The 24,204-nt window shown below is 40.7% G+C and overlaps 1 long non-coding RNA gene across 1 annotated transcript in view; it reads left to right on the forward strand.

The window, feature by feature from the left end:
* The window catches only part of LOC140736888 (uncharacterized), a 53,195-nt gene that overhangs the window by 19,836 nt on the left and 9,155 nt on the right, over positions 1-24,204 (forward strand). Inside the window, exon 2 of the long non-coding RNA XR_012101019.1 lies at positions 18,509-18,700. This is a non-coding gene — a long non-coding RNA (uncharacterized lncRNA). The remainder of the gene's footprint in view (positions 1-18,508; positions 18,701-24,204) is intronic.

Raw genomic sequence — 24,204 nt, forward strand, 5'->3', positions numbered from 1 at the left:
CAAACAATATAGTAACAATATTACTCAAATATTAAGTACACAACTCTCCTCCCTGAGTAGGTATAAATTCCAACTCAAACAGATTGCATCTCAACTTAAGTATGTGTAGGTGCCCGGCAGGTGAGACTTGTGGTGATGAAAACAATCTCATGTTCTGGGGATTTCTCTGAGTTGGGTGTTAGGAGCAGTTCTGACAGCTTTGGACACCTTTCTTCATCTTTTCTTTGCTTTTGCCTCTGGATCTACTTTGATCCTTACTTCTCTCCTGGTCCTGGCTTCTTTTGCTCTTGCTTCCAGTCCTTTTATTCTTTCTAGGATGTGTATCTTGATCTTGGAAAGGTGCACTTAGTTCACTGGAGTATTCTTTTATTAATCCTTTTATTGCTCTTTTTACAATCTGACCTCTCCTCTTGGCTTCCTCATCCACAACATCATCTCGTAAATCCTTTGCTTTCGTACATTCATTGATTCCTTTCTTTTTGGCCTTCCATTCATCCAGCTGGGCTTTGGTCTTCACATCTACTTTTACAAGTAACTTTTTGTCTCGCTCTTGAAGTGCATGCAATATCCTTAATGCACACAGAGGAGATTCTGGTTCTTTATATTCACAAAAGCTGAATCCTTGTAACTTTCCTGAAGTTCATTGAACATTCTTCCAGTTTAAAACCAAGCCTCAATCTGCAAGTAACTGGCTGATTAACATATCAGAAGCTTTCTCAGATATGTTGCCTACAAAAACTGTTGTATTCAGACCACTGCTTTCATCAGTTTCATGATTCTTCTGAGCAGCAGGGTCCTTCACTGATCAATAAGCTTTCCAACATGAGGCACAGAGGTTGGCACCAATACCTGTTTGCCCTCTGTTGGGCAATAGGTGATGGTGTACAGCATGGAGCTAGTAATGGCATCATTCAGTATCTTTTTTAATTCACTTTCAGTTGACTCTATTAAAGTTATTGCAGAATTTGTGGTTCACTTCTGATGTAAGCCATATTAATTTTCTATTGTTAGTTTTCACATTGGAAATCCCAAGGCTACTCAGTCATGTGTCATTCTCATCATTATCAGATTTTTCATCAATAGCATGCAGGTGGAGTGCACTTTTTGAAACTACAACTTGACTTTTTTTTTGTCTTTTTCTCTTCCCTATGTAGTTCATTTATTTTTGTATGCCCGGTATGCTCTTTACATGTATCCTACTTTGCTGCATTTTCTGCAAGTTTCATCTTTAAACTTGCATTGTTCTGGTGTATGTGAGCCCCTGCCTCAACGGTAATGCAATTTGTTCAGCCAGGCCAACTTCTGTATAGACATGGCAATTCTGTTTACCTTTACCTTTACTCACTTACCTTCCTGACTGCAACTCAGTTGCCTCTGTCTGCTGTTTCCATTGATAGAATTATTTCAACTGCTCTTTTAAATGTAAGCTGTGCTTCAGTTAGGAGATGTTCTTGAACACGTTCTTGTAAGAATCTACAAACTAAATGATCCCTCAGTACATCATTAAGCCCATTACTGAACTGACAATGCTCAATCTCTTCAATCCAGCGAAATAAGATGAAATGGACTTACCTGCCTTTTGATTCTGTTTATGAAACCTGAAACAGTCTGTAATCAACAATGGTTTTGGTTCTAAATGTTCCTACGTTACTTTCCCAAAATCAACAAAGCTAATTTTGGCTGGTTTGCTTGCAGCAGTTAAACTTCTAAGCAAACTGTATGCCTTTAAACCCAATGCACTCAGCAAAACTGGTACTCACTTCTCATGGGCTAATTCATTTGCTTTAAAATACTGCTTAATCTGTTCAGTATACATATTCAGTTATCGTTTGTGTAATCAAATGTGTCATTTTTTCCGATGTAGCTAGCCATTTCTGCTCCCTTTTTATGATTATTATCAGCTGGATTGTCTGATCACTGTTATGAACTCCTGAATTCTTCTGTTTTCTGCCTTTGTAAAAATTGATTGTCTTTCCGTTTGTGAAGAAAATGTGCTGTTCTGAAGAAAGAAAATATGTTGTGATTTTTTTTTACTCAACTGTTTCTAGCTGCACTTCAGCAGGTAGGTAGTTGTCCCGGTTCATCACCACTGTTATGTTTGTAACTCCAAAACATAAAAACTAAATTGCAAGATAAAGACAGGAGTCCAAAAATGTGAGTCTAACTTCATTTTTTAGTTTAAGTGTATCACACGGTAGCATGATGACGTTTGCACTTTACAGACTTTTTCATACAACTTATAATGAATTATTTAAATAACGAAGAATGCTTAATTAAAGGATATATTTACAATATTACACAAATATTACTGAGATATTAAATACACAACAATGTCAACCTCAGAGACTGAAATCACAGGATTGTCAAGTGCTGTGGTAGTTTGTGAATGTTTTGACAAAACGAACTTAAAAGGCACTGAACTATTTTGGAACAAAACCTTGTTGTTACAGATGTCACATAGTGTTACTTTGTAGGAGGTGATCGCCTTCAAGCCCTGCCACAGCTGTCAGGCATCCATCTGTGATTCCAGTTTGGTCCAGGATTGGCACTTCACATTTGGGATGGCTTTCTGGAGGTTGTAGCTGGACCTTATGTATTTTACTCAGTTGCTAGATCTGAATGCCACTAATCTGGCCAATTGATTGTGGATTTTGCATCTCCCGGTTCATCCAGGGCTTCTGGTCAGAGAAGATTCTTAAATAATTTGGTTGGGACACACTCATTCATGACTGACTTTTATAAAGTCCATGAAACCATGGTGTACTCATTTAGATCCTCCGTAAGCAGGTAGGAGTAGGACAGCCACAGGATCCGATTTCCCAAAATGTAGTCCAGAGATGAAATGGTAGGTATTTCTTAAGGTAGTGTACAGTGGTTGATTGTCTTGGGTCGCCTGGTGCTGCAGGTGATATGTTGATGATAATTGAGCAGAAATTCAATTAAGCTTGCTTGAAGGAAGTCCCCAGCAACTATATGAATTCTCGTGTATCCTCAGATATTATGGAAAGATAAGGGTGAAATTACAAAGATATTTTCATTATCTCTAGACTAGGGAGGGGTACAAGAAGACTGGAGTGTAGCAAATGTTGTGCCTTTATTTTAATAGGGCTATAAGATCAGCCCAGGGAAGTACAGGTCAGTCAGCCTAACATCAGTGGTGGGAAAGTTACTGGAAGAATTCTGAGGTAGAGGATCTATTAGCATCTGGAAAGGCAAGGACTGATTCAGAATAACCAACATGGCTTTGTGTGTGAGTATTTATGACTTACAAATCTGATTGAGTTGTTTTAAGAAATAGTGAAGAGTATTGGTGAGAGCAGGGACTTTGGCAAGGCCAGTGATAAGATCCCACAATGTAAACTCGTCACAACATTTGATCACATAAAATCCAGTGTCTGCTAGCCAACTGGGTCCAAAATTGTCTTGGTAGAAGGAGTCAGAAGGAAGGGTTAGGTGGTGGTTTTTCAGATTGGAGACCTGTAACCAGTGGAATACCGAAGGAATCAGCACTGGGTCTGCTGTTGTCCATCATCTACACTCAGTGGGCACTTCATTATGTACCTTCTGTACCTAATAAAATGGCCACTGAGAGTACAGTCAGGGTCTTTTGCTACTGTAGCTCATCTGCTTCACGGTTTGACATATTGTGCATCTGGAGATGCTCTTCTGCACACAATAGTTGCAACACATGGTTATTTGAGTTACTCTCATCTTCCTGTCACCTGGAACCAGTCTGGCCATTTTCCTTTGAACTCTTCCATTAACAAGGCGTTTTTACCCACAGAATTGCCATTTACAGGATTATTTTTTTTTTGCTTTTCATATCATTCTCTGCAAACTCTAGAGACTGTGTGTGTGAAGATCCAAGGAGATCTGTGGTTTCTGAGATACTCAAACCACCCTGTCTGCCACCAACAATCATTCCACAGTCAGAGTCACTTAGATCATATTTCTTCCTCTGATGTTTGGTCTGAGTAACAACTGAACCTCTTGACCATGTCTGCATACTTTTATCCATTGAGTTGCTGCCATGTGATTTGCTGATTAGATATTTGCATTAATGACCAGGTGTACAGGTGTACCTAATAAAGTGGCAAGTGAGTGTATATCAACAATTTGAATGAGAATACACTTGGCATGGTAAGTTAGTTTGTGGATGACACTGGTGGGAAGCAAGTACCAGTATTTTCTGGGGAGAAGGAGAGATATAATAAACCCTACTCTTACACTGAGTGTTGAGTCTGGACACGAACACCACACTAGATTTGAAATCTGCAGCTAAAAGTAACACTCCGAGCCCAGGTTAGGTTCCCTCATCCAACAACCCCTCCACCTGAACATGTCATCAAATAACCATGATCCCAAGGAAAGCAAAGCATAAACCACCTACATTATCTTGATGACTTTCGCGGTCTGCCTCGAGCCCTCGGCCATACGTAATTATGACATCTACAAACCCCACTCCAGTCTGTGTGATATATCTTGTGCATTCTCCATGGGCAGATGTTACCTTCTGACCTGTGAAACATGTTTCTCATCCAACCCCTTGATGCATACCAAACCCTGTCTCTGCCAACCGATTTCTAGGATCAGTTCCCTGAGCATGGGTATCATTTCCCATTCACTCCATTGCCAGATATCACACCCTACCATCAACAGTTGAAGTGGACACTCCAAAATCATCCTCCTATTCTAAGTCAAGTCCTTTGTCTGTTGCTCCCCGGACAAAACCACACCCCCAAGACATTGAGTCAAACTGATCCAGATAAAATGTTGAGTCAACATGATCCAGCACATTATTTTTCAATGAAATACATCAAACCAACACAGTCAGGTCAGGTCAAGTAGCCTGGCTTTAGTCATGTAGACACTAGATGAGTGATCTGTTTCATTATTTTGCTCTCCTCTTAAAGCTGATGGATTCAATAAATTATTTTTATTTCCATCCATTTCAAAATGTGCAACCCGTCCGGGTTGTCTCCAGCCCTTTGGCATGAACATTGAATTCTCCAACTTCGGGTAATTCCCTCCCCCTCTCTTCCCCCATCCCAGTTTTACACTGCCTCCTCCTCCAGCTGCCTATCACCTCCCTCATTGTTCCACCCCCTTCTACTACCCATAGTGCTTTCCCCTTACTTTCCTTCTTCACCTTTCCTGCCTATCCCCTCCCCCGCCCCTTGATCTTTCCCCTTACTGGTTTTTCACCTGGTACCTACCGGCCTTCTCCTTCCCACCCTCCCCCCACCTTCTTTATAGGGCCCCCGCCCCCCTCCCTCTTCAGTCCTGGCGAAGAGTCTCGGCCCGAAACGTTGACTGTTCGTTTCCACGGATGCTGTCCGACCTGTTGAGTTCCTCCAGCCTGTTGTGTGTGCAACTGAAATGTTGCTTCCTCTGGCATTGAACACGATTTATGGCAGAATTGAATGTTCACGGACATAGGGAACTCAGAATTCCAATGAAAAGCAAGGCACAGAAAGCTACAGACCAAATATGGGACTAGTATAGATATACAGTACTGTATAGAAAGGTCAGAATAGACATGTTTTACCAAAAGGCCTGTTTAGCGCTGTATGTGTCATGAATCTATGACCAATGTCATAGAAATGATTCCAATCCTCTCATCATATTAACATACAGTACATTTTGTTGGGTCAGTAAATTACAAAAAAGTAATTTTTGCTTAACAGGTGGATGTGACAATCTTAATTGATTAATTAAGTAGTTTAGAGATACAGCGTGGGACAAGGACTTTCCAGCCCTTCATGCCACGCCACCCGGCAACCCCTGACAAAACTAATTTAACACTAGCACAGGACAATTCACAATGACCAACTAACCTACTCGGCACATCTTTGGACTGTGGAAGGAAGCAAGAGCACCCAGGGAAAACCCGTGCATCGACAGGGAGGACACGCAGAGGCCCCTTACGAAGGGTGCTCGGATTGACCTCTGAATTCTGACGCCCCAAGCTGTAATAGCATTGTGTTAACTGCTACGCTACCATGGCGATCTATTCAAGTTGTAACAGTGGAATGGAAAAATATCCTCTCAAGAGAACATTGAGGCTTGTGGTTCTTTGGGATGTCTATTTGCAACGTGATGTTAAAGGAGTAACTTCTCTCATGGCATCCTCCTTAAAACCACAATCTTCCCATAGGGGCTCCTCTTTTGAAAAACACTTGGAAATAATTATGATTAACTTCAGAACCATGGTTCTGTAAAATACTGGTGAAGTAGAGGGATTCCTTTATTTGAAATTGGAAGTGTAGCACTGACAACTCATTGGTAATGAAGTGTCGTGTGGGAGAAATAGTTCTTTCAATATGAGGCAATTCAAATTAATAGCAAATAAGATAATTAAATGAGGTAGCCGCAACAAATACACCATTGCAACCTCTCTTCAGTAGGATTTATTTCTTTTTGATACGTTATTTGGAGAAACATTTTTCAATGTTCACTAGTTCAACTGAGATGCAAGCATATTGAGTCATAAGAGGAAATAAGACAGGAGCAGAAATAAGCCAGACGGCCCCCATGCCTGATACAACATTCAATGTCTTGGCCTGAACTGCACTTTCCTGCCTTTCTCCATAAACCTTTACTCTCTCATAATCCTTTTATCAATCTCAACCCTTTCTATATATTCAATGATAGTCTCTGGAGCCCACTGCAATCGAGAATTCCATAGCCCTCTAAGGGTCAAAAACTCTCTTCCTCATTGTTATCACTAAGATGAGTCACACCATGATTAAAGCTGTAGCTGTAAAGAATCTTCATTCAGTAAAAGCAGACACTTAGGAGAGTCTCCCAACAGAATTGCAGAAAGAATCTCTCTGAATTTAAAGCAGATTGAGTTTTCATACTCTTTGCATATGAAGATAACAGCAGGTTTCAATAGTTTGCAATTGCATAGATTAGTTTAATATTTTGGGTATAGATATGTAGTTCCATGGAACTATGCACTTACAGTGAGAGCACACATTTATTGACAAGCCCAACTATGAATCTGCAATACACACAAAATGCCGGAGGAACTCAGCAGGTCAGGTAGCATCTATAGAAAAGAGTAAACAGTCGATGTTTCGGGCTGAGACCCTTCTTCAGAACTGAGAAGGAAGGGAGATGATACCTGAATAAAAAGGTGGGGGGAGGGGAAGAGGCTAGCTGGAAGGTGATTGGTGAAACCAGGCGGGTTGGAAAGTCATGGGCTGGAGAAGGGAGTGGACAGTAGGAGAAAGCGAAGGAGAGGACACAAGGAGAAGTAATAGGTAGGTGAGAAGAAGTAAAAGATCACAGTAGGGAATAGAGAGAGGGTGGAATTTGTTCGCTGGAAGGAGGAATTGATATTAATGCCATCAGGCTGGAGGTACGCAGATAAGGTGTCGCTCCTCCACCCTGAGGGTAGCCCCATATTGGCACAAGAGGAGACCATGAATCGACACTTTGGAATGGGAATGGGAGTCAGAATAGAAATGTTTGGCCACCAGGAAGTCCCACTTTTGGCAGATGGAGCTGAGGTGCTTGATAAAGTGGTCCCCCAATTTACGACGGGTCACACCAGTATAGGGGAGACCGCATTGGGAGCACTGGTCACAACAGACGACTCCAGCAGATTGGCAAGTGAAGCGTTGCCACACCTGAGAGGACTGTTCAACACTCTGAATGGAGGTGAGGGGGCAGGTGTATGGGCAGGTGTAGCACTTAGGCCACTTGCAGGGATAAGTGCCTGGAGGGAAATGAGTGGGAGGGACGAACGGACAATGGAATCGTGGAGGGAGCCATTCCTGCAGAAAGCGGAGGGGTGGAGGGAGGTAAAGGTATGATTGGAGGTAGGATCCCTTTCGAGATGGCAGAAGTTGCAGAGGATAATGTGTTGGATGCAGAGGCTAATGGAGTGGTAGGCGAGGATAAGAGGAGTTCTATCACTGTTAGATGGGCTACATGCAGATGTATGGGAATTAGAGAAAATGCGGATGATGGCAGTATCAATAGTAAAGGGAGGGAAACCCCCATTCTTTATGCCCTGGAAGGGAAAGCTACATCATGGGCACAGATGCGGCAGAAGCAAAGAAACTGAGAAAAGGGAATAGCATTTTTATAAGAGATAGGGAGGGAAGAGGTATAGTCAAGATAACCGTGCGTATCAGTAGGTTTATAAAAGATAACGGTTGTCAATTTGTCTCCAAGGTGCACAACTTAGTGCATACAACTCACACACATAACACGTAAAATAATACTACCACTAGTAAATTAACAAACAGTAAGGTGCATTTTACATATTAAAAAGTAAACATTGTAACACTACCCATGCTTCATACGCGATGAGACCTGGGTGGTGGCCGGGAGTTCAGTAGTCTTATGGCGTGCAGGAAGAAGCTGCTTCCCAATTTGTTGTCCTAATACTATGATGCATCCTGCCTGATGGTAGGGAGTCAAAGAGATTGCTGGATTGATGGGAGGGGCCATTGACAGTGCTAAAGTCCCTGTGTGTGCAATGCTCCTGATAAATATCTCTGAAGGGTGGAAGAGGAACTCTGATGATCTTCTCAGCTGTCCTTGCAATTCTTTGTAGGGACTTATAGTCAGATGCCTTACAATTCCCATATCAGCCTATCATGATGATTCCGCTTATTTTCCTTTCCCTTGAAGAACTGTCTGGATTTTATTTATTACCTTCCTGAGCAGCTTTATATTAGCTGCTCTAGTTCTGTTCAGGCATCAAAAGTCCAATTGGTTACTTGTTACCTTCGGAAATTTGCCTCAATGAATCCCTGCTTACAGAATCTTGTACAGTTCTACTCCATTGAGCAAAAGATTATTCATACAGTTACGCAGCAACTGTGACTAGCATTTTAACTATTATCCTGTGGCACGGAATGAGTAAAACTTGTGTTAATGACAAAGCAGTCCTTGTACTTGCACAACAAGTACTTTCTGCTCTTCTGAAATAACAGAAAATCGCTCAGTTATGGAACAGAAAATTACCAACACAATAGGAGCCCGTCTGGTTGAAAAGGAGTAAAGCAGGCTAATCTTATCTTCCAGCACTAGGTCTGTAACCCTGCAGGTCACAGCTTTACAAGAGGACATTTTTAAATGTGGTAATCGCTGACTGAGAGAAATCTTTTCCTTGTTGACCTTTCTTGTCACCTCCAGAAAAACACATTCAATTTATTAACACCGGACCTTACCTTAACAAATCCATTCTGAGCAGTTAACAAACTGCTTTTCTTATTAAAGCTTTATAATGTACCTTGGCATTCATTACCCTTGTGGATAATAAATAACAGTATGTAGTTGAATAACAAAATTCTACAACCAATATCCTTATCAAAGGACAAAATCATTAAAAGCAGTTTTTTCAAGTCTGCAATGACTATTGAATAACTCATTATCAACTTTAATCAATCCGTAGCCAATTTTTAGCTGTTAGAATGGGAACATTGAAAGAAAACTTTTTGACATCCCTTTGCAAATAGTTTTGAAATTAAACTATTTCTTAAAATTTAGAGCATGAATATCACAAGAAATAAATCTGCTGCAATTTGAATGGCTTATTGTAACTTCTCACTGAAAAAGTTACAAATAAAGTGCAGGAATTAGAGACTTTCACAATTTGCTTAAATAGATGAACTAACATATGCTAGTATGATAAAATCAATCTACAAACATATAAGCAATGTTACATAGTATATTACTGAGCAAAAAAAAACAATGGTGAGGGTTGTGATAACATTAAATGTGGATTTATTCAGTAAATTTTCTGAGGCTTTTCAATTATATACCCAAAAGCATTTATTAAGTGCCCTTTCTGGGCTACTTTGCTTATTGTTGGTGATATGATTTGGTTCAAGCTGAAGAAATAATACTTAGGACTCATCTGAAAGCTCATTGGGACATCCACACATTCATAAGCATGACATTTATTTAGAATTCAATGCAAATCAGAAGCAAAGCAAGAATACCGAAATTAAGAATAGTTATCAAAAATAGAATTAATTCCTGAGGATCGGATCCAAAAGGTAATGAAATGAATAGTGCTGTTTATTGAAAGATTACAAAAGGACTTGTGATCAGTTTGAAAAATTAGTAAATTACTATTGTGTTGTCATTTTGTCCAACTCTGTTCTGTTTATGGTTTCACGTGAAATATAGAGGTGAGGCAGAAAGCCCAACTTACTTTTCAACCCTGGGAATTTAAGGGTAGCCCATAACTTTGGACCACTGAGATTATAGCAGATTCCCTGAAACAAAAAGAATGGGGCTGAAGAGGACAACCTGTTCTCCTGATTGCTTCTGCAGTATTTTTACAGGCTAAGGTTAGATTGACAAGTTGCTCTGGTGCATTTTCTACATAGTTCAGACTGCAGCCATAGAATGCCAGGTGTTGATATTGAAATGATGTATACTGAGTTCAGTGAGAGAAGTTATAATCAAACGTATTGCTTTAACTTAGTTGGCAGTATTGTGATCAAATCTACTCAGTATTTGCTGGTCCAGGTTAATATTTGGTTAATAATAACCCCAGTACACTTAAACCTCAAAGTTCAAAGTAAATTCATTATCAAAGTAGGAGGTGACAGCATTTAAGCCCTGTCACAGACGTTGAGTTTGGTCCGGATTTGCCTCTTTGCATGCAAGATGCCTGTCCAGAGACTATACCTTGTATTTTACCTGGTCATGAGACAGGAACACCACTGATGGAGCCGTCAGCAGACTGAGGATCTCATGGTTCATCCAGGACTTCTAGTTGGGCATGATTTTGCAGGGACACGCTCGTCTACAAATGTTTTTATAAAGTCCGTGACAACAGTGGTGTATTGGCTCAGATCTTCTGATGGGTCCTTGAACACAGCCCAGTCTACTGACTCGAAGCAATCCCAGTATCTGCACCATTGCCTGCTATGACCACTTTTTCATTGTCCTTACTTCTGGAGCCTTGCTCTTTAGCTTCTGCCTGTATGCAGGAAGGATAAAGTCAGCCAAATGATCAGATTTACTAAAGTGTGAACTATGGATTGAATATTATGCATTCCTTACCGTAATATAGCAGTGGTTAAATGTGTTGGGACCCCCTGGTGCTACAGTTTTGGGCAGAGATGTCTTCAAACAAGCCTGATTGAATTCCCCAACAATAATTTGAAAGGCCTTGGGGTAGGCTGCTTCTTGTTTGCTGATGGTAGCATTCAGTACCTTGAGTAACTGCTTAACAATGGACCTTGGAGGTATGTAAACTGCAGTCAGGATCATGAAGGAGAATTTTCTTGGTAACTAGAATGGTCAGCACTTAATCAGTAGATGCTCCAGGTCAGGGGAACGTGAGTGCAACAAGACCGCTGTGTCCGAGCACCATGATGAGCCTATCATGAAATACCTTTTGCATTCTTCGAATCAGCAGTCTGGTCCATCCAGTAGATCGAGAAGCCCTCGAGTCTGATCACTGAATCCGCTGAGCCATGTCTCCATGTAACACAAAACGTAGCAATCCATCATCTCTCTCCGATACAGTAATCTTGCTCTCAGTTCTCCAGTTACTGTACATTTGCTAACAAGATACTGGGTAGAGGAAATTACATAGCCAACATTTTGGTCTGGCTTGGACTCCTCCCATCCTCCCTCTCTTTCGGCCATGGCGATCTACCTTTGTCAGCTTACCTGCATTCTTGAGAGTTAAGTCGTTCAAGTCCTTCAAAAGATCCTGAAATCACTAATTTGTTAAGACAGTTAAATAGTACATTAGTTAATGGGAAGTTACAGGCTGCAGATTCCAGTGAATGTAGTTCAGAAGTTTTGTAAGCTGTGTGTTGCTGTGACATCTTGCAGTTTTGAGCAACCTCCTGTACTTAATAAAGTGGCCACTGAGTGTATGCTCAAGGTCTTCTGCTGATGTAGCCCATCCAATTCAAGGCTCAACGTCTTGTGCTTTCAGAGATGTTGTAACACACGGTTATTTGAATTAGTGTTCCCTTCCTGTCAGCTTCAACCAATCGGGCCATTCTCCTCTGACCTCTGTCATTAACAAGGTGCTTCTGCCTACAGAACTGCTGTTCACTGGATTCATTCCCTGTAAACTCTATAGACCGTTGTGCATTAAAATCCCAGGAGGTCAGCAGTTTCTGAGATACTCAAACCATCACATCTGGCAACAACAATCACTTCATAGTCAAAGTCATTTAGATAACATTTCTTCCTCGTTCTGATATTAGGTCTGAAGAACGATTGAACCTCTTGACCATGTCTGCACGCCTTAATGCACTGAATTGCTGCCACGTGATTGTTGATTAGATATTTGCATTAATGAGCAGGTGTACAAGGGCATCCAATAAAGTTGTCACTGAACGTATGGTGACTGGTTTTCCTCCTTGAATTGTATTAGAGAACCAAGTGAGTTTACAGTATACATGAAGCTACAACAACTATCTGCAAACTGATACTATATCATCTCCTTTGAAAACAGGATTATTTAGAAATTGGATATCTAATGCCACTTGCTTAATTGAGATTGAGGGATGTTTAAATTCCCTCCATATTAATACTTTCTTCTTGTAACATAATTGAATCACAAAGACAATGCACGAAGATATCAAATTTGCTGAAGTAACAGGCTAAACAAACACTCTGTGCTGATGTTGTTGCAACAGTCACAAGATTTATTGGCTATGCAACAGATTATTGGCTAAAAATCTAAGCTGGTTTACCTACAGTCCAAACACATCCATGTGTTCCTAATGGAGCTGGAGCCAGTTAACTGTCACGATGCCAATACGTCTGACTGCTGGTGAAATGGTAACAGGATAGATTATTAAGTCTGCTTGCTTTCATGATTTCCATCTGTGTGTGGTTTTTAGCAAGCCCCAGAAAAGAGCTTAATTTATATAATCGTTGACTGTGTGTCAGTGGTTATGCATGTGTGTGGGTTGGCCATTTCTTGTCAATGAAATATTACTTAAGGAGATGATTAGAAGAAATCAGATTTGAAACAAATTTACCATAATATCAGTGTTGTACCCTTGGCTTCCATCATTGGGGTAGACAATAAGCTTAAGTAAAACCTCCACATCCATGAGTAAGAATGGCATAAATGTTTCCAGATTCCAATAAATAAAGAAAGGTGATAAAGAATTTATATTGTCCTGTTTCCACCACTCCCCACAAAATGAGCACTGCAAGATCACAAGGCATGGAGGCAGTCATGTCAATCCCAAGGAAAATCTTTCTCTATTAGAGTTTGATCTCAATACCTACACTCTGGTCACAGGGATCTACTTCAGTACTGTTGCCCTTCTCCATGATAATTACTCACTTTGAGGAATGTATTAGATGCAACACTGTAGTGTAGTGGTTAGCTGAAAATTTTACAGTACAGGCGATCTGGGTTCAATTCCCACTGCTGCCCAAAGGGAGTGTTTATGTTCTCCTCATGACCATGTGGGTTTCCTCCAAGTGCTCCGGTTTCCAAAGATGTATCGTACTGGTTGGTAGGTTAATTGGTCATTATAAATTGTCCTGTGAGACTAGGATTAAATCGAGGGGGTTGCTAGAAGGGCATATTCTGCACTGTAAATAAATAAAGGATCCTTAGGTTTGTGCATGGAACAAATGTAAAATGGATGATGAACTAAAGATGAAATAAAGATTTAAAGTTATCTAGATGTGCTCTTCAATGTAAACAGTATGAGCAGATTGCTTTTGGGCTGATATAATTCCAAAGGGTGAGGATATCACAGAGTGACATTCAGGGTTTACAAACAAAAAGTAAATCTGGAGATTGTATTATGTGTACATGTTCATGATCTGGGTGTTTGGGACAATTTTGATTACCTGTCATGATGTAGGATATCAAAGTTCCAGAGAACTACTTGATTATCGACGCCTAGATTAAAACATCTGATATTTGGGATGGGCTAAAAGAAAAAAGACTTTTTACTTTGAGAGACAATGGTCTTGAAGGGGACAAGGGATCTTTAAACAATGAAGGAATTAGATTCTCCTGTTTGGATTTGATATCTGAACAACATAGAAGAGAAGGAGATGTCATCATTTAAGTTGGAAAAACAAAGAGCTTAGTTAGACATTAATAAGCATGTTACATAGATGTTCATCATCTTGATGTGAATTGCCAGTAGTTGCAGTGACCATGGATTACTACAAATATTCAAAAAAACTAAGACAATTTTTGTAGCTGAAAGCTTAACTATTCCCATTTAATTATCCATGGAAGGCCATGGACGTGAAATATTAACTTTGATTCTCTTTCCACGTACTCAGAGTTTGAAGTAGATTTATTACCAACGCAAGTACATCATCACATACTACCTTGAGATTAATTTTCTTGCAGGCATTTACAGGAAAACAAAGAAATACAATAGAATTTGTGAAAAACTAAATAATAATTCTGACAAGCTACCAATGTGCAAAATAAGATAAATTATGCAAATAATAAAAAAGAAATACGTAACGCTGAGAATATGAGTTGTCGAGTCCTTGAAAGTGAGTCAACAGTGTAATGCCCTGGGTAAGATTTCTACTACTATGCTATGAGGTATTTTTAGTTTAGTAGTTTTCTGTAAAAGCAGTGCAATATGTAATACGTAAAGAGACTGGGAAAATCAGGTTGGTTTCAGATTGTAAGAGAGGGAATTTGTTGAATGCCTATAAGATGGCTTTTTAGAGCAGCTTGTGCTTGAGCCTACTCGGGGAAAGGCATTCTTAGATTGGATGTTGTGTAATAATCCAGATCTTATTAGGGAGCTTAAGGTAAAGGAAACCATTAGGAGACAGTGATCACAATATGATTGAATTCATACTGCAAATTGAGAGGGAGAAGCATAAGTCACTTGTATCAGTATCATAATGGAATAAAGGGAGTTACAGAGGCTTGAGCGAGGAGCTTGCCCAGGTGGATTGTAGGAGGATACTGATGGGAATGATGGCAGAGCAGAGAATGCTGAAGTTTCTGGGAATAGTTTAAAAGAGACAAGGTAGATACGTCCCACAGAAGTTGTTCTCAAATAGCAGGGGTAGACAACCGTGGCTTACAAGGATTGCATAAAAGCCAAGGAAAGGGCATATATGGTGACAGAAAGTGAGTCTGAAGTTGGATGATTGGGAAGCTTTTAAAATCCAACAAAAAGCAACTAAAAAAGCCATAAGAAGGGAAAAGTTTAAATGTGAGGGCAAACTAGCCAATAATATAAAGCAGGATACTAAAAGTTGTTTCACTTATATAAGAGTAAAAGGGAGGTGAGAGTTGATATTGGACCACTGGAAAATGATGCTGGTGAGGTAGTAATGGGGGACAAAGCAATGGCAGATGAACTAAATGAGTATTTTGCATCTGTCTTCACTGTGGAAGACACTAGCAGTGTGCCAAAGGTCTGTGAGTGTCAGGGAGCAGGAGTGAGTATCACTGCTATTACAAAGGAAAAAAGTGCTAGGCTAACTCAAAGGTCTTAAGGTGTATAAGACACCTGGACAAGATGGACCACATCCCAGAGTAATGAGAGAGGCTGCTGAAGAGATAATGGATGGATTGGTCATGATCTTTCAGGAATCACTTGATTCTGGCATGTTCCCGGAGGAAAGAAAGATTACAAATGTTATTCCACTCTTTAAGAAAGGAGAGAGGCGAAAGAAAAGAAACTATAGGCCGGTTAGCTTAACCTCAGTGGTTGGAGCCTATTATTAAGGATGAGGTTTTGGGGTACTTGGAGACTAATGATAAAGTAAGTCAAAGTCGGCATGGTTACTGTGAAGGGAAATCTTGCCTGAGAAATCTATTAGAGTTCTTCGAGGAAGTAACAAGCAGGATGGACAAAGGAGAGGCAGTGAATCTCATTTACTTGGATTTTCAGGAGGCATTTGATAAGTTGCCACATGAGGCTGCTTAACAAGATAAAAATCCTATGGCATTACAGGAATAACTGGCTAGTGGAATGGCTGACAGGCAGAAGTGACAAGTGGTTGAGTGGGAATAAAGGGAGCCATTTCTGGTTGGCTGCCAGTGACAAGTGGTGTTCCACAGGGGTCAGTATTGGGACCGTTACTTTTCATACTGTTTTTCAAAGATTTAGATAATGAACTTGATGGCTTTGTGGCAAAGTTTGTGGATGATACAAAGATAGGTGTAGGGGTGGGTAGTGCTGAGGAAGCAATGCGATTGCAGCAGGACTTAGACCAATTGGAAGAATGGGCAGATGGAATACAGTGTTAGAAACTGTATGATAATGCATTTTGGTAAAAGCAACAACAGTGCAGACTATTATCTAAATGGGGAGAAAATTCAAACATCAGAGGGATTTAGGAGGCCTTGTGCAAGACTCCCAGAAGGTTAATTTGCAGATTGAGTCTGTGGTAAAGAAGGCAAATACAATGTTGGCATTTATTTCAAGGGGAGTAGAATATAAAAGGAAGGAGATAATGTTGAAGCTTTATAAGACACCAGTCTGGCCGCACTTGGAGTACTGTCAACAGTTGAACCGTCGAGAGCATTCTGAAAGGCTGCATCACTGTCTGGTATGGAGGAGCTACTGCACAGGACCGAAAGAAGCTGCAGTAGGTTGTAAATCTAGTCAGCTCCATCTTGGGCACTAGCCTACAAAGTACCCAGGTCACCTTCAGGGAGCGGTGTCTCAGAAAGGCAGCGTCCGTTATTACGGACCTCCAGCACCCAGGGCATGCCCTTTTCTCACTGTTACCATCAGGTAGGAGGTATAGAAGCCTGAAGGCTCACACTCAGCAATTCAGGAACAGCTTCTTCCCTTCCACCATCCAATTCCTAAATGGACGTTGAAGTTTTGGACACTACCTCACTTTTTTTAATATACAGTATTTGTTTTTTTGCACTTTTTAAAAAATCTATTCAATACATGTAATTGATTTACTTGTTTATTTATTATGTTTTTTTTTTCTCTCTCTGCTAGATTATGTATTGCATTGAACTGCTGCTGCTAAGTTAACAAATTTCACGTCACATGCCGGTGATAATAAACCTGATTCTGATTCTGAGTTTTGGTCCCATATCTCAGCAAGGATGTGCTGTCATTGGACAGAGTCCAGAGCATGTTCATGAGGATTATTTCAGGAATAAAGTGGTTAACATATGAGAAGCATTTGGCAGCTTTGGTCCTGGACTCACTGGAACTTAGAAGAATGTGGGGTGATCTCATTGAAACCTACCGAATGTTGAAAGGACTAGATAAGGTGGATGTGGAGAGGATGCTTCCTATGGTGGGAGTATCCAGAACTAGAGAGCACAGCCTCAAAATTGAGGGGTGGCCTTATAGAACAGATGTAAGGAGTAATTTATCTAGCCAGAGAGTGGTGAATCTGTGGAATTGTTTCCTGATTAGTCAGGGCATCAAAGAATATGGTGAGAAGACAGGTGCATGGGGTTGAGTGAGATCCTGGATCAGCCATGATGAAATGCCAGAGCAGCTTTGATGGGCTGAATGGCCTAATTCTGCTCCTATGTCTTATGGTCTTAGTAAGAGCGTTCTGACTGCAGCTGAAGATAAGGAGCCATGTTGCCCAAACTTAGGAATGTTGTGTCAGCCTATCAGGATTGTCTGGGAATGTGTTGTAACTAAGTTTTCTGAAGGAGAGTGGTCTGGTCTGGAGCGGGACACAGGGGAGGATGCCCGCAGAATGCTGCCTGAAGGAGAGACCCCGTTGTAAGAAGTGCTTTGTTTAGATGAATGGTTTCAAGGAGGAAGTGCCAATATTTCTGAGTTAGCCTGTTCATCTGAGATGGTCTTTGAGGGAAGTCCGAACTGTGATGGGTATCCTTCATACAGAATGTGAGTTCAGCGTGTAAGTGAAGCAATACACCCAACTTCTCCAGAAATGAGCTCCGAAGTTCATGTGCACATTGGACTGGTTTAAGGTAATGGGCCCTTTTATCTTTCTTCTCTTTTCCTGTTAACTGTTTGATAAAGTTGAAAATTGGTAAGTATATTTTCTTTATAATTTTATGCTGCCATATGAGCTGTCATTTCTTGGTGCCTGATAATTGTGTGTGTGAGCAGTATTTACACAGAATTCACGACAATCAATGCTCCTATATCGGAACATCCCTACTTTCCTGTTTGGTTGAACCCCAAACCATACCAAGCGTAGACGTATATTGTTTATGAGAGGTGACCTTCTCATCGCTGAGTCACCTGGCTGTCAGCAGAGTTAGCTACTGAGCCAAGTTTGTACACAAGCCCTAGTGAGAGGGCTGCAATAGGTTGTGGAGTCAGCTCAGTGTTGAGGTGAGGAAGTTATCCACTCTGATTGTGTCAGATACTAGCATTTCCTGTAAAAAAAAAGTTAAAGTCACTCTTGGAAAACTAAATGACAGCAAAAAGTGGAGGTGAAGTGATAGTGTAGATATAATGGATTAATGATAAATTATGCAAATTTGGTACACAGGAATAATAATTATAAGTAAATATGTAAATCAGTTTAATATTGTCATATATACCAAAATATAGTGAAAACTTTGTTTTGTATTCCATTCAAACAGATAATTTCATTACATCTGTGCACTGAAATACTACAAGAAGGTGGCATGCATCATCAAGGACCCTCACATGTCTTCTTCTCATTACAACCATCAGGAAGGAGGTACAGGAGCCTGAAGACTCACATTCAGTGTTTTATGAACAGCTTCCTGCCCTCTGCCATCAGCTTTCTGAACAGTCCTGAACACTAGCTGGTATACTTCTTCTTGCATTATTTATTGTTACTTTTAGTATTTCTTATGTCTTACACTGTACTGCCGCTGCCAAACAACACATTTCATGATCTATGTCAGTGATAATAAACCTGATTCTGAATCTGAACTGTTTCCAGCAGTAGAAGAGTTGGGGTGTGGGGGGGGGGGGGGGGGGAGAGGATACATATTTAAGGTAAAGGATAAAATAAGGTAAGGAGAGAAAATTATGCCCGAAGTTGCTCTGATGTGTAATGCATTTCTGAAAAAAGAATAAAAGATAAAAAGGAGTAATTTTCAAAAGGAAATCAGTTAAACACTGGAAGGGGACAATTTTGCAGTGTTCTGGTAATAGCAACAGGAAGGAGGAACTAAAAGAATATCTCTTTCAAAGAGCCACATAAGCACAAAGGATTGAATGCTCTCTTTTGTGCCATATCTTTGTATGATTCTCCTTATGTTTCATGGACATTGGAATCAGAGTACTCTTTCATTGACACAGCTTCATTTTTTATTCATTTGAAAAGACTAATAACTGGTTGAGACTAGTGGTTTTCATTTTATATTTACTCTGAGAATATGTTTGGAGGACTAAAGCCCATCATGCAGGACCACCAATATTGAAAAAGACGAGGAAGGAAGACAAAATATACCAAGTGGTTTGGGTTTCTATCAAGTTTTAAAACCTTGCAGATTAAGGGGTGGGACGGGTGGGAGGAAAACAAGGCAGAGGCGTGAGGAGTTCCACAACTCTGATGTCCAGACGTAGTGCAAGTTACAGTAAGTGTCTGTAAAGATTGCGATGCAGCGACACGAAGATGAAGGAGGAGTATGAGTCACAACTTACAAAGCAAGGCCAGAAAAAGTAATGTGCAGAAACCTAGAGAAAGATAAAAAGGCCTTTATTGCTCAAACATTTTCTTTCTGCAACAGAGTCGTAGCAGTATATAGCATGGAAATAAGTCCTTTGCCCCCAATGCGTCTCTGCCGACCAGAGTGCCTTCTTGAGCTAGTCCCATTTACTTGCATTTGGCTCATTTCCCTCTAAACCTTTTCTATGCATGAATCTGTCTAAATGGCTTTTAGATGTTGTAATTGTATCCATTTCTACCACTTCCATTTGTAGCTTGTCACTAGTCTCTGTGTGAAAAAGTTTCTCGCACCCCAAGACCCCATTGATCTTTCCACTTTCACCTTAAACCTTTGCCTCCCAGTTTTACATTCGCCTGCTCGCGGCAAAAGATACCTCCCCATGATTTTATAAATCTCTTATAGGGTCACCTCTCGGCATCCTCTGCTCCAGGGAACACTGTCTCAGCCTATCCAGAGTCTCCAGCCTATCCTCATCACTCAAGCCCTCCAGTTCTGGCAATATTGTTGTGAATCTCTTCTGCACCCTCGCTGGCTTAATTGTATATGGTGACAAGAAGAGCACACAGTATTCCAGGTGTATTGTAGAGCTGGAACATAATATCCCATCTCAGGTACTCAGTGCCCCATCTGATGAAGGCGTGTGCTATATACTTTCAAAAGTTCAAAGTATAAAGTACATTTGCTATTGTAGCGTCTGTGCCCCCAATTTACACCCATTCGCCCAGGGTGAACCACCGTCGCCCCGCCAACAGTACAATACTTCGGTGTGAATACGATGTAATGCCCTCAGTACACGCTCGCAACACAAATATCAAACAATACACCAAAGGTGAGTAAATAATTGCAACTTTGTAGTTATTTCTTAGTGATGGGTTAGTAGAAACAGATAACCTAAAGGTGCCAAATCAGTAAGTTTATCAGTTAGTGCACATAATATTTTAATACGTTGGCGCTCATGCCTTTGATTCCATCCACAATGACCTTCCGAGCCTGCGGCCACCGTCTGAACCGTCGACTTCCAGTATCCGCCACCCTGGAACCACTGTCCGCTCCTCACACGTCTGTCCTCTTCGCTCACCTCCCGAAAAAAGACCGCGAACTCCTGCTCAGCTCACACATACAAGATAGCATAACAATTCTCCATTGGTTAGTTCCCCCCATTATCTGCAGTTATAACCCAAACATTCCAGCTACAGCAACCCATTACAGCATTAAGTAACATTACATTTCATTATAACAATACAAAGAAGCCATTTTGTTAGCCTTAACAGTTAACACCACAGTTTATGGTACTGAGAGCCCTACACTATGAAGACATGTATACTATATACAACCTTGAGATTTGTCTCCTTACGGGCAGCCACAAAACTAAGAAACCCAATAGAACCTTTTTTTAAAAAAAGACTGTCAAACCACCAAAGTGCAAAAAAGCCAAATCCTATTAACAACAAAAGCAATCAACTGAAGTTCAAGAAAGTGAGTCCACAGCCAGTCATCACTGCAGCCGATCCAGTAGCCCGTTAGTTGTGGGCCACAGCCTCAGTTCTGTGCAGAGATAAATAAACCTTGCAGAACAGCAAGCCCATCCCTTGCCTCAGGTCCCAACACTCTGACCTTTACAATCTGGTCCGGCACTTAAATCATCCAAACCTCAGGTCATTCCTTGCTCTTGGACTTGGGCCCTGCCACTTCTATATGCTCTCGGGCATGGGCCCTGCTGCCTCAATTTGCCTATACCCAATCTTTCCAATTCAGCACAGCACTTAAATCGATCAAACCTTGGGTCTTACCTTGCTCTTGGGCCTGGGCCCAGGGCCAGGTTCCACCACCTCAACTCCACTTACCTCAGCTCAGTTCTGCGGCATTGAATCACCTCTAAGTCTGCACCAACAATGGCCATTCTTTGGCTCACTCCTTGCCCTCGGACCCACTTTGATTCGGCACATATACGCCATGCTGCAATCATCCTGCACATTCAACATTTCAGTTCACATCACAAAAATGCCAGGTCACATAGGTGGTTCAAAAGCTCAGCTCCGAAAGGGAAGTTACAGGCTATTGACTGCAGTGACTGTTTACAGAAAAAATGTGATTAATAAAGTAGTTAGTAATTTTGCTTGTTTTGTTAGCTATGGACAAGAAGTCACCGTGCTTCACCAGTGCCAACTTAAACCACCTCGTCAACCTGTATTACCACTTTCAGGGAACTATGTATTTGTATCTGCACCCCTGGATCTTCAGGTATTAAATGCTATCTGTAGTTCCTTTGTCCACTTTTCAAACTGATCTACAGTAGATCCTTTTGTAACCTTAGATTATCTTCTTCCCTACCACCAATTTTGTTGTCATCTGCAAACCTAATATTCAGATCACCCACATTCTCATGCAAATCCTTAATATAAAAGACACCATGGCCATCCGATCTGACAAATAACTCTCACTTCTACCCTATGACTGTAGTGATCTTTCAAGAATCACCAGATTCAGGAATGATTCCAGAGGACTGGAAAATCGTACATGTCACTCCACTCTTTAAGAAGAGAAGGAGGCAAAGGACTGTAAATTATAGGCCAGTTAGCCTGACTTCAGTGGTTGGTAAAATGTTAATTATTAAGAGTCTAAGTTCAAGTTTATTTGTCATTTAACCATACATATGAATAGAGCCAAACAAAACAGCTACCTCAGGGGCCAAGATACATATCAACAGTCACACACAGCACAAATAGCACATGTAATAATGATAGCAGAAGAACATACATTTACAAAAATAATAATAATATAGCCCAAGTCCTATTATTAACCTGATTATTAAGGATGAGGTTTCAGAGTACTTGGAAGTGCATGATAAAATAGGCCCAAGTCAACATGGTTTTCTTAAGAGGAAATCTTACCTGCCAAATCTATTGGAATCCCTTGAGAGGCAGTATAGACAAAGGAGAGTCTGTTCCATGGTATTACAAGAAAGATACTAGCATGGACAGAAGATTGCAAAAAAGGCAGAGAGAGGGAATAAGGGGGACTTTTTCCGGTTGATTGCCAGTGACTAGTGGTATTCTGCAGGGTTTGGTGTTGGGTCCACTATTTTTCACATTATATGTCAATGATCTTGATGACAGAATTGATGGGTTTGTGGTCAAGTTTGAGGATGGAAGGGCAGGTAGTGTTGAGGAAGCAGGGAGTCTGCAGAAGGAATTGAACATATTAGGATGTGCTGGCATTGAAGAACATCAAGAGAAGGTCAACAAGAAAAAAACTCAGAAATAAAAGGGTTAATGTGTTTGATGGCTCTGGGCCTGTACTCACTGGATTTTATAAGAATGAAAGGGGTATCTCATTGAAATATATTATACATTTTGACAGGCTGCATCACTGTCTGGTATGGGGGGGGGGGGGGGGAGCTACTGCACAGGACCGAAAGAAGCTGCCCAGGAGTGTAAATTTAGTCCATTTTGGGTACTAGCCTACAAAGTACCCATTGCTCTGCCATATAATATGCAAATTGAGAAGTAAGACCATTGGTATAGATGACAAGGCTCTCCCTTTAGAGCTGAAAGCAAATGCAAACAAAGACAGTCCCATGGAGCTAATACTACAGAGAGAAATTGCAGAAGGATGTTGTGATCATAAAGACCAATAAAACCTTTAATTTGCTATGTCATCCAAGGTTTCCCAAAATACAACTGAAGATGCCAAAAACATCATCTAATTTCGCAATCATGTATTTTCCATTTGCTCTTCATGACAACATCAGAACATAAGAAGCAGGAACAGGAGTCGGCCATCTGGCCTGTCGAGCCTGCTCCACCATTCAATAAGATCATGGCTGATCTGGCCATGAACTCATCTCCACCTACCTGCCTTTTTCCCATAACCCTTAATTCCCCTATTATGCAAAAATCTATCCAGCCTTGTCTTAAATATATTTACAGCAGTAGCCTCCACTGCTTCATTGGGCAGAGAATTCCACAGATTCACCATGGTCTAGTTGTTTCTCTAGTAAGATGTTATTATTGCATAAAATAGTGAGCTCAGCATATGGAAACAGACTGGCTCTGATTTAAAATGAGCTTGATTAAGCTGAATCACAAATGGAAAGCAGCTCATGGATATGCACAATTGTTTCTAGATATTTTTTTCTGGAATGTTTGGTCAGGGGAGTACCTCTGACAATGCTGAAATTCATCTTTGGCAGCAGACAGTAGCATCCATCTTTTCAATAATGCTATATTTCACAAAAAGTGAGACTGCTTAAGGGAAAATATGGGATTATATTCAAGAATAAAGCATACACATTACAACAGGTTCAAGTACAAAGGCCAGAAACCGTCTCAATATTAACATAGCCTTATTCCTTTTCTTACTCTCTGGGGGAGAAAAGGAATTGGAGACAGATTTGATCTTTCTGACAAAAATGTTCTAAATATTGGCAATGCTTCACTTTTTTTTGTTGACTATTTGGCCTCTGGGCTTCTCTTTAGTCTTACATCATTGCATACCATTGCTGCATTCCGCATGAGGAAGTGACAGACAGGGTGCTAATTGCAATATCAGTGAGGGTCAAGGGGAGAAGGGTAAATGGAGTTAATGTGGAACACATGGTGCTGCTGGCAACATGGGAAGATGACAGTGTCATC

The sequence above is a fragment of the Hemitrygon akajei genome, chromosome 12, assembly GCF_048418815.1.
Source record: "Hemitrygon akajei chromosome 12, sHemAka1.3, whole genome shotgun sequence".
Lineage (NCBI taxonomy): Eukaryota > Metazoa > Chordata > Chondrichthyes > Myliobatiformes > Dasyatidae > Hemitrygon > Hemitrygon akajei.